The sequence below is a fragment of the Belonocnema kinseyi genome, chromosome 4, assembly GCF_010883055.1.
Source record: "Belonocnema kinseyi isolate 2016_QV_RU_SX_M_011 chromosome 4, B_treatae_v1, whole genome shotgun sequence".
Taxonomy (NCBI): domain Eukaryota; kingdom Metazoa; phylum Arthropoda; class Insecta; order Hymenoptera; family Cynipidae; genus Belonocnema; species Belonocnema kinseyi.
The window spans coordinates 135,111,739-135,122,818 of record NC_046660.1 but is presented as its reverse complement, the minus strand read 5'-3'; the positions used below and the strand labels follow the sequence as shown (position 1 = coordinate 135,122,818).

Genomic DNA, 11,080 nt, shown 5'->3' with positions numbered 1-11,080 from the left:
CGCCAATTAGCACAAATGGTAAGTTCCGACAGTGCCTACAAGTGTGCCTACTGGCCGCTAAATGGCAATACCGGTTTCATATGTATACACCTGGTAAGTGCCAACAGCAAAATTCACTACTTTTATATTTCGGACTCGACAACGATGCTGCACACGCACAAGGAACACTTGTGCAAATAAGCACTCAGTCGAAGTTTAGTACCTGCTACTTCGGTAGCCAAGCCAAAAATGAATGCAGACTTAACGACAATAGATGCTAGAGAGGTACCGCATATTTGTCGTAGTGGGGGTATACCTCGGAAAAGTGAAAGCGGAAAGTGCCAGCAACTTGAAAATGTTTTCGGTGCAAATTCACACCATTGTACGTCGATAGGGTAACCGCAAAATCGACTCATGCATGAAATTAAGAATCACGCGAAACATTAAAATCTTCAATTTCTTTCAAATGGGGATCCAGATGTAAATAGAAGACTACCGAAGTTTTTCGAAGCTTTCAGATCGGCAGATCTGCAGACAGGCAGCTGAGTGTGGATTGGTCGAGCGAGAAGAGAGCGATAATTCCGTGCCAACAGCAGATACTGTACAGTTATTGAAATTTGCTATAGCCTTCTACCGCTGGCTCTAACTTCCGTTCAACTCCTCCCACCCCATCGTCATTGGCGCGTCCCTCACTACAGGCTCCCTAGGCGCTACTAGGGACCCTGTAGTAAGGGACGCGCCAACCGGGCAGCTGACTGCGGATTGGTCGAGCGAGAAGAGAGAGACACTTCCGTTCCAAATCAAGATAATATACCTAGATTTACTACAGCTTCGCGCTTCGGTATGCGAATGGTGATTGTTGACATCTTGAAGTAGTTTGGGACCCGTAGTGAGGGATGCGCCAAACAGGTAGCTGAGTGCGGATTGGTCGAGCGAGATGAGAGCGATACTTTGGTTCCAACAGCAGAGACTGTACAGTTATTGAAATTTGCTATAGCGTCACGCTTCAGTACCATCGATATGCTTCAGGTCTGTCTTGTTTGTTGCCGTTTAAATATATCGCGCCTTCTACCGCTGGCTCCAACTTCCGTTCCAACTCCCCCCTCCACATGGCCTTTGGCGCGTCCCTCACTACAGGGTCTCTAGGCACTACTAGCTATGATGGAGAAAGAATGCATACAACACAGAGGCAATTTTTTCTTATAGGACTGCACCACTGGTTAAAAGCATTCAAAGTAATTTACAAAAATGAAAAATGTTTTGTTTAGCTGTATGTATGTAATTGGTTTTGCATTATCGTAAACTTTAAAGATATATTTGTGTAATTTCCCTTTACTGACGCAGGTTTTGAAAATCGGTTTGCAGTAGTGATTAAATGTAGGGGTTTTTATTTTTTACAAAAATGATCTCAGGTGTTTTTGTGGTCACTAATTACGAATTTTGCGTCAGATTTGAAAAGTGCACGTGAGGGTTTCCCCAAATCTCGCCCAACTACCCCATTTTGTTGGTATTACTTTAACTGGGTGCAAACGTGACCACGGGGATTTTTGGGCTGGCTGATCATGAATCTGAGGCCAGATTGGGAGAATTAGTTTACATTAAACTTTATCAAAAATATGATGTAATTATTAAAACAATTAGGTTTTTTATTTACAGCATTTCTCAAAATTGAGCCAAAGGTGTCCAATATTTTCTTAAATGGCTTTCCTAAACTACTTTTTGTTGAACAAGAACATAATTTTGATAAATTTCTTTTAATTTACAACAAATCTCTATTTGTTAAAAGAATTTTTATTTGTCCAAGCATTTTTCTTCGACAACTTAAAAAATGAAATTAAATAGAATAATCCAATTTTCATACAAATGTTTGAAATTGTATAAAACCTTTAGAGTCGGATATTAATGTAATAAATCTTTCAGCAGGATTATTTACTACTGCTAAGTGTTAAATCCCACAGGTAATTTTTGTTCTTCATCTATTTTGATGCGTTTTCATGAAGGAAAGGTATGTCGAAATTCTAAATTGCGAAAAAAAGTTACTTGAATTCGCCGTGAAGAAGTCCTAAATTGCTTTGTCCAATAATTATTTCATGCTCTTTGATTTCAAATATTTGATATTTTCGTATCTTTAAATTTTTGTGTCAATTTCAAATTGGCTTGTTTTATGCGTTTTATTAGCCAAGTGATTATAGATAAATTGTACTATTTGTAAAAAGTTAACTAAATAAATGTTTTGATTATTTTAATTATTATAAATGACTTAAAATATAGCAGTTCGTCCTTATAAATATTTTTGAGAGAAAATGTTGAAACTTGAATCATAATTTGCATTGGTAGTAGATATATAGAGCCATAGGACGGCCTGTGATTGGTCAAGAGGCGTGGCCTAAAGGAAAGGGAAGGGGGTGAGAGAGGAGCGTGACCTCTCTTGATTGTTCGACGGCGTGGCCTAATAACAAATGGATAGGGGCGTGACCTGTTAAGGGGCTTAAAAAAAATGTAGGTTATTGATATACTGGTCACTAGCATTAATTTCTGCGTGAAAAAACATTGTTCTTCTTATAATTTTTTCTAAGTAGTAACTTAAAATAATTTTTTTTTTTTAAATAAATACATTTTTGAACACAAAATAATGCAAAAAGTTTTTGAAAACTATATTCAGGGAATTAAATGAAGAATAGTTATGATCAAAATCGTTTTTTTTTACACTTTATCACAAAAGGAGAACTTTTCCTAGGTCATATATAAATCAAATATAAAACAGGTTTCAACATGCTAGAAACGAGAACATTAATCGAAGCAAAACAAAAATTTTTCAAGGAAAGCTTTAACACAATAGCTATTTTTTTAAAATGAATAATGTTCAAAACCAATTTCTAGAAAGATGTATGCCAAAAATTAGATATAATTTGTGCAAAATCTATTTCCAAAAAAAGTGCTGAAAAAATAAGTCCATTCTTATTGAAATCTTCGAAAGAAATTTAAAAATAATTTAAAAGAAAAACATTTGCCACCAATTAAAAAGAATTCTTCTGTTTTTACGTAGCAGTTTTTTTTCTTTTTAAATTTCAGAAATTGTTACGCTTTAATTTTTTAAGTTAGCCACCATTACAAAATTTTCTGTAATACGAGCCCTAACGCTCCACTTTACAAGTTAGTTTTACGGAAAATTCTAAAGTTATTTTTTAATTCTTTAAATCTTACAAAAAAGTCCGTCAAACTTATTAATGCCGTATTTTCTTATATTTCATTGAATAATAATCAAAAATATTATGAGAAATAGATAAAACAAAATTTAATAAATGAAAAATACGGAAAAATACTATTTATGTTGCTTTTTAAATAAAAATTTGAACCGTTTTTATCTTGTGTACCTGCAAAAATTAGACGTTAAACTTTCATAGTAATCTTTTTCGAGTGACAGAATAATTTAGACACTAACTGTTTCATAATTTTTGTAATTTAGGCCAACCAGCTTTCGCACTTTGCAAATTATATTCTGGTATACTTGTGTATATCCACGGCAAAAATAATATATCAGTGTATCGATACCATTAAATTATTTGACTCAATGATAAAAAGACAACAACAAAAATAACTATGTCTCCTTATATTCAGACAGCCTGACATTTATGGGGAATGAACATTGTTTCCTTAAACTTACATGAACACCAGTTTCGCTACGGAAGTACATTTTAGTGCGTTTTAGAAGTCACGACGATAAGAGCTTTATTCTATTTCCAATTTTCTTTTTGTCTAAAGATTTTTTTAAATAATTAATATGAAGAACTGACACCTATTTTTCTGAAAAGCAATAAGTGATTAAAACGTAAATCATCATACCTCAGTCAAATATCATTGAAACTGTTTGCAATTTGACACACATGCAAAGTATGCTATAGGAATGTCTAAAAAACTATTAAAAATATGGACAAAAAGTATCGAGAGAATTTCATATTTAAAACAACCTACAGCGGAAAAGTTTTTCTATATAGTTGAAAGAAGATTTTTGGAAAGTGTTAGATACATATATTAAAAATTAGCGACAATATGTAATTTGGCAAACATTGAACGACGCCGTACCGATTGCTTAAAGAAAGCCTAACAGAGGTAGTTCCCTGCACGAGATAGCTCAGTTCTGACAGTATAATCGTTTAAGCGTGAAATAGTGGTATGTTACAAAGTAAATATTTTCCGGTAATTTTTAATGAATATATCTAAAATGATTCTATAAATCTTATTTTGACTATAGAGAACAACTTTCTCGCTAAAAGTTGTTTACAACCTGAAGTTCCCTCGAAATTTTTTGTTGGCGAAACTAGAAAAATCTGGTTAACGACAGGCCGTATTCTGCAATTGAATATTACTAGAAAAGAAAGATATTTTTCAACCTTTGTATTGCTTTCAAGGCATACCAAGGGTATAATTGTATGTTTACCAATTTTCAAACTGTCTCAATAATATTGGGCCAAGTTACGGCAATTTATGTTGTGATGATTTCTTGATTTTTGGGAAAAAATTTTAGTTTCGTCGGTAGTTTTTATTCGTTAAACCAATCTTCGCACACAACAAAACTTTAACATAAAAAGTTCCATCCTGCTATACTATATATGTCTATCTGGAAAAAAGGAATAAACTTCCCGAATCTGATATTTCCGTTGACTGTGAGACTGAGGTACCAATGCTAAAAACGTTTTCGAGCGTCGTGCCTGACTAACGACACTTTCCTAAGCTTTCAGTTCATAGATTGCAGATGAAGCGTCAGCAATAGGCATGTGTGTCTGTGTGTCTTGTTGTGTGTGTGCATGTGTTTGTGATCATCATGGTTCTGCTATGGATGGCTCTTTACTTGTATTTATTCTCATAATTCCTTAAGAAACCATTGCAAAGAAACACCAGAAAACTATGAAAAATGTTCAAACTCTATTTCAACAGTGCATTTATTCAGGTTATTTATATGAAGGAACAGATTTTATGAAACATCAATTTCTTATATCTTTAGAATTGCGATTTTGATATCCGTTATCAATGAGATTTGGTTAATTCCATGTTTGTACAGAAATTCTGTTAAAAGCAAACTTTCCACCGTCTATCTTCCTAAACTCACAAGAAATATCTGGCTATTTTCAACTTTGATTTGCTTTAACTTCAGAAACGTTAAGTTAAATTTATTTTTAAAAAAAGTCCTTTGAAACATATCCGATCGCTCGCGAATGTCAACAAATTTTAAGTGATATTTGATAAACCAAGAGGCACTATACTCTCAACCGAAAATCGGTTCGGATACTATGTGAATATAACAGTACCACAGACATTTAAAGAGTTTTTCATAAAACAAGCATGGAAAATTGTACTTTCACTACAAGTAAACCGTAGATAAAATGCGCCTTTTCATAAGTCTGATACAGAGTTTCCCACAATTTTTGTCTCACTCTTAGGAAATTACCCATCTTTCTGCGATTTATTTATTATCATTATCTTTTTTTTAATTTCTGAGAATTTGCAAACGTTTTTCCTTTTTCAACTCAAAAATATTTTTCAGAATATTTCAACTATTATCCCGTTTCCCGCATCGAAAAATAAGCATGAAACCGAAGGGACCATTTACCCTTCCGCCGCTAGACGGATGGACAAATTGGTTTCGACCATGAGCACACGCTCATGGTCCCTTCGGTCTCATGCTCATTTTTCGGTGCTGGAAATGGGATAATAGTTGAAATGTTCTGAAAAATATTTTGGAGTTGGAAAAGGAAAAACGTTTGCAAATTCTCAGAACTTAAAAAAAAGATAATGATAATAAATAAATCGCAGAAAGATGGGTAATTTCCTGAGAGTGAGGCCAAAACTGTGGGAAAGTCTGTATCACACTTTTGAAAAAGGCTCACTTTGTCTACAAGTAGAAACGGGATAATAGTTGAAATATTCTGAAAATTATTTTTGACTGGGAAAAGGAAAAACGTTTGAAAATTCTCAGAAATTGAAAAAAGATAATGATAATAAATAAATCGCAGAAAGATGGGTAATTTCCTGAGAGTGAGACAAAAACTGTGGGAAAGTCAGTATCACACTTTTGAAAAAGGCGCACTTTGTCTACGGTTTACTTGTAGTGAAAGTACAATTTTCCATGCTTGTTTTATGAAAAACTGTTTAAATGTTTGTGGTACTGTTATATTCACATAGTATCCGAACCGATTTTCGGTTGAGAGTATAGTGCCTTTTTGGTTTATTAAATATCACTTAAAATTTGTTGACATTCGCGAGCGATCGGATATGTTTCAAAGGAGAAAATAAAATTTATATGCTTTAAGATTTATCATAACAAAATGATGAATACGGAGAATCAAAATAAAATTGTCAGATAGGGAACCTGTCAAATTGGTACAGACGCTTTATAATCGAGTTGTAAGTAAGTTGCTAGGTATATTATACGGGTAATTTTTAATATATGTATCTAACACTTTCCAAAAATCGTCTTTCAACTATATAGAAAAACTTTTCCGTTGTAGGTTGTTTTAAACATGAAATTTCCTCGATACTTTTTGTCCATACTTTTAATAATTTTGTAGACATTCCTGTAGCATACTTTGCATGTGTGTCCAATTCCAAACAGTTTCAATGATATTTGGCTGAGTTATGATGATTTACGTTTTAATCACTTATTGCTTTTCAGAAAAATGGTGCTAGTTCTTCATTTTAATTATTTAAAAAAATCTTTAGACAAAAAGAAAATTGGAAATAGAATAAAGCTCTTATCGTCGTGACTTCTAAAATGCACTAAAATGTACTTCCGTAGCGAAACGTGCTGTGTAAACTATCTCCTTAACTCGCAGGAAAAAAGTGTTCATGTAAGTTTAAGGAAACAATGTTCATTCCCCATAAGTGTCAGGCTGTCTGAATATAAGGAGACACAGTTATTTTTGTTGTTGTGTTTTTATCATTGAGTGAAATAATCTAATGGTATCGACTCACTGATATATTATTTTTGCCGTGGATATACACAAGTATACCAGAATATAATTTGCAAAGTGCGAAAGCTGGTTGGCCTAAATTACAAAAATTATGAAACAGATAGTGTCTAAATTATTCTGTCACTTGAAAAAGATTACTATGAAAGTGTAGCGTCTAATTTTTGCAGATAAACAAGATAAAAACGGTTCATATTTTTATTTAAAAAGCAACATGAATAGTATTTTTTCCGTATTTTTCATTTATTAAAATTTTTTTCTCTATTTCTCATCATATTTTTGATTATTATTGAATGAAATATAAGGAAATACGGCATTAATAAGTTTGACGGAGTTTTTTTGTAAGATTTAAAGAATTAAAAAATAACTTTAGAATTTTCCGTAAAAGTAAGTTGTCAAGTGGAGCGTTAGGGCTCGTATTACAGAAAATTTTGTAATGGTGGCTAACTTAAAAAATTAAAGTGTAACAATTTTTCAAATTTAAAAAGAAAAAAAACTGCTACGTAGAAACAGAAGAATTCTTTTTAATTGCTGGGAGATGTTTTTTTAAAAATTATTTTTAAATTTCTTCTGAAGATTTCACTAAGAATGGACTTATTTTTTTAGCACTTTGTTTGGAAATAGATTTTGCATAAATTATATCTAATTTTTGGCATACATTTTTTTAGAAATTGGTTTTGAACATTATTCATTTTAAAGAAATTGCTATTGTGTTAAAGCTTTCCTTGAAAAATCTTTGTTTTGCTTCGATTAATGTTCTCGTTTCTAGCATGTTGAAACATGTTTCATACCTGAAAACCCGGTTTATACCAAACCCCTCTAAACCGGTTTAAGCATTGCCAGCATCTTCCCCGCTTACGTGCGTACTTGCCAATAGTTTTTTTTCAAAGGGGAAGATCACTATATACCTTACACATGTAAATCATCAGACACAACAAAATAATTTACATTTTAAAAAATTTTTCCTCTAACAAGAACAGTGGTAGAGGTTATTCAGAGACTTATTTATTTTTGCATTATTTGGTGTTCAAAAATTTGTTTATTTAAAAAAGAAATTATTTTCAGTTACTATTTAGGAAAACTTATAAGAAGAACAATGTTTTTTTAACGTAGAAATTAATTCTAGTGAGTGTAGAACATTGTTTTGACGAATAAACGAAATCGAAATTCTTTCTCTGGTAAAAATTACGTTAAAAATTATTTTTTTCTGGAGAAAATGTATCGATATACCACAGACAGTGTATGGACAACTAATTGCATTTGTTTGGTAATTAGTTTCACTTACGAATTTTTCGTGGGCACGTACGTACGTTTCACAGAAACTAGATAACATTTTATGACAGATGAAATGGCCTTTGTGTTAACGTATACCTTGAAATTTTTTTTTACATAATTGTTCTGTTTTCATTACTTTGAATATTGTACTTGACATTTTATTCATATAAATTCCCATAACTTATACAATGGTTTGTTCTTTGGGAGGGGAAAACTTAGACCAGGATATCAATACCCTATATAAATCTGCAGATAATAGTAGGTTGTTTTCACAGCACTCATTCATTCACACCTGAAAAACCGGTTCAAACAAAATACCCTCCCCCCGCACTTAACCGGTTTGTGTGACTAATAGAAAATATGTGATCTTTGTGTAATTTTCAGGAAATATGCATTCTTTTGTATGATTTATATGAAACACGTGTTCTTTTGTGTCATTTCTAAGAAAAGCGTACTTCTATCCTTTGTTTGACTGTTAAAAAGAAACCGGTTTTATTTACGTGTGTGGCATAACGGTTATTCCCATGCTCACAATATATCTTCTTCCCCCACCTAACAAAGGACTTCCCCACTCCTTATATATAATACGTACATAAACCGACGCATTTCACAGAGTTGAGTCAGTTCAAATGTTGTATCTAAACGAGCCAGTATGTCGCAACTTAACAGTTATTCAGTCGAAATATAATCCTCGCTGGCCTTTGATTTTTCAAAGTTCCCACAAACTCAAACTATCAACGTCTGGTTTGACACTCAGGCGAAATAAACTGTTCTTGATATACCAAAAATAAATGAGATCAAGCTAAGTCATCACTACTAAAACAAGTACTTACTAAATCTGTTCTTAAACGATTGGTTATTGTATCTGAAAGCTACACGAAGAGAACCACGCAATGAATGATTCTGCCTACTATTTACGGACTTCATCCTTCATTTATCAAGACGATTCTAATTTGACTAGAGGTTGAATCACATGGGACATTTCAACCGCTCAATAAAATTATGAACAGTTCAGGCAACATTATCACCTTCGACTCTGCAACTTTAGAAAAACTCTATTAATATATGGATATCATAGAATCATACTTTTGTTTCGGGAATTCACCTTTGTACCTACAAACCATTGAATTGGAGAAATACACGCTGGTGTTTTTTGCAACTGACAACCATCTTAATTTCATACATTGGAATTACAATTAAAAACAATGTTTATATTTATTACCTGTCACATAAAATAATTTAGGAAAATTTTAAGTTTTTATTAGTAATTAAATATTATACATACCTTTAACTATTTTTCGCTTTGTTTTTTTATTTCAGCACACCGCTTTTCAACCTGAATGTAAAGTAAGATTATGATAATTAATTTTCGTCATAATTATTTCTCGTATTTTTCAACTCGATCATATACATCCTCTACTCTCAGGCTAACAGGGAGGAGGTGGGGCCTCTTCCCTTTTTGAAGCGAAACATATCCATTCATGAAAATTCGCAGATTCGCTCAGGGAGGGGGTGGGGCCCCCTCCCCTTTTAACCTGAGAAACATTCGTTTAATAAGATCATGTGGAGCGCGTCCGCTTTTCCAACTAAGAATAATCCTTTAAATGGGAAAATCTTCAACCTCTCCCCTTTTCCAACTCGAAATCTTCCACTCGATTAATTAGGATGGCCGATATTTTGCAATTAGTCTACGCCCCTTGACCAATCAGGACAGGTCACGCCCCTATCCCTTTGTTATTAGGCCACTCTCCTCGACCAACCAGGAGAGGTCACGACCCTCTCTTACCACCTCCCCGCCCCTTTAGGCCATGTCTCTCGACCAATCAGAGGCCGTCCTATGGATCTGTATATCTACTATTGGTGATTGTACTTTTTTTATAATATATTCATAACAAAAATTGTAACAATATGAAGAATGGAATAAAAAATGCATTTTTATAATATAAATTTTGCTTTGACTTTTATGATTTATTTAATAGTGCGCCAAGAAAGATGTAAGCCATCCATACTAAATTTAAAGAGCATTAAGAAAAAATAATTGTTTAAGTAATTTTTTTTCAAATAAAATAATAAATTAATTAAATTCATTAAAATTATGTACTCATTCAACAAAAATTAGTTTTAGAAACAAATTTTAGAGGAAATTAGACACCTCTGGCTCAATTTTAAGAAATTTTCTAAATAAAAAAAATTAATTGTATAAATAATTATATAATGTTTTTACAATATGTAATATTTCAAGCAATTACAAACTATAACATTTCAATAGGTAAATACGATTATTTCTTACAGTTTTTGGGAACAAATAATAGTTTAAATAAATTAGATTTATTTAAGCAAAAATTAAAGAAATTTAAATAAGATTAAAATAAAATTTAAAATCCTATTTAACGTCCAAAAATCAGAATTAATTTGCAAAATTTCTGAAAATAAAACCAAGAATCCAAAGATCAAATTTGGACAACCACGTTAAAATGTCCTTATTAAAATTTGAAAAAAGATACAGAAAAAACCTTTTTTCTCCTAAAAACGAAAATAACATAATTCTCCCCCATGGACAAAAATAAGAAAAATAAAATAAAAAAGAGAAGACAAACAAACAAATCCCCTTCCTTCTCTTTTTTATTTATTTTGTCTTTTTCATTTTTATTATTATCAAATAACAACAAAAAACATCTGTAAAAAATAAACACAAACATTTTGGCACTCATACAGCACCATTATCAAGGCAAAATTTTAATTTTCTTTTCCTTTTAATGAAACGTGCCTGGTGGCACGTGTTAATATTTGAATTCCGGACAAAAAGTACGAATATTTTTCCTCCGAAAATGAAAACTTGGGTGCAATGCATTTTCGGATCA

General features: G+C 32.3%; 1 protein-coding gene across 1 annotated transcript in view; it reads left to right on the top strand.

The window, feature by feature from the left end:
- Positions 1-11,080, top strand: part of LOC117171121 — a 259,952-nt gene that overhangs the window by 195,492 nt on the left and 53,380 nt on the right. The window lies entirely within an intron of this gene.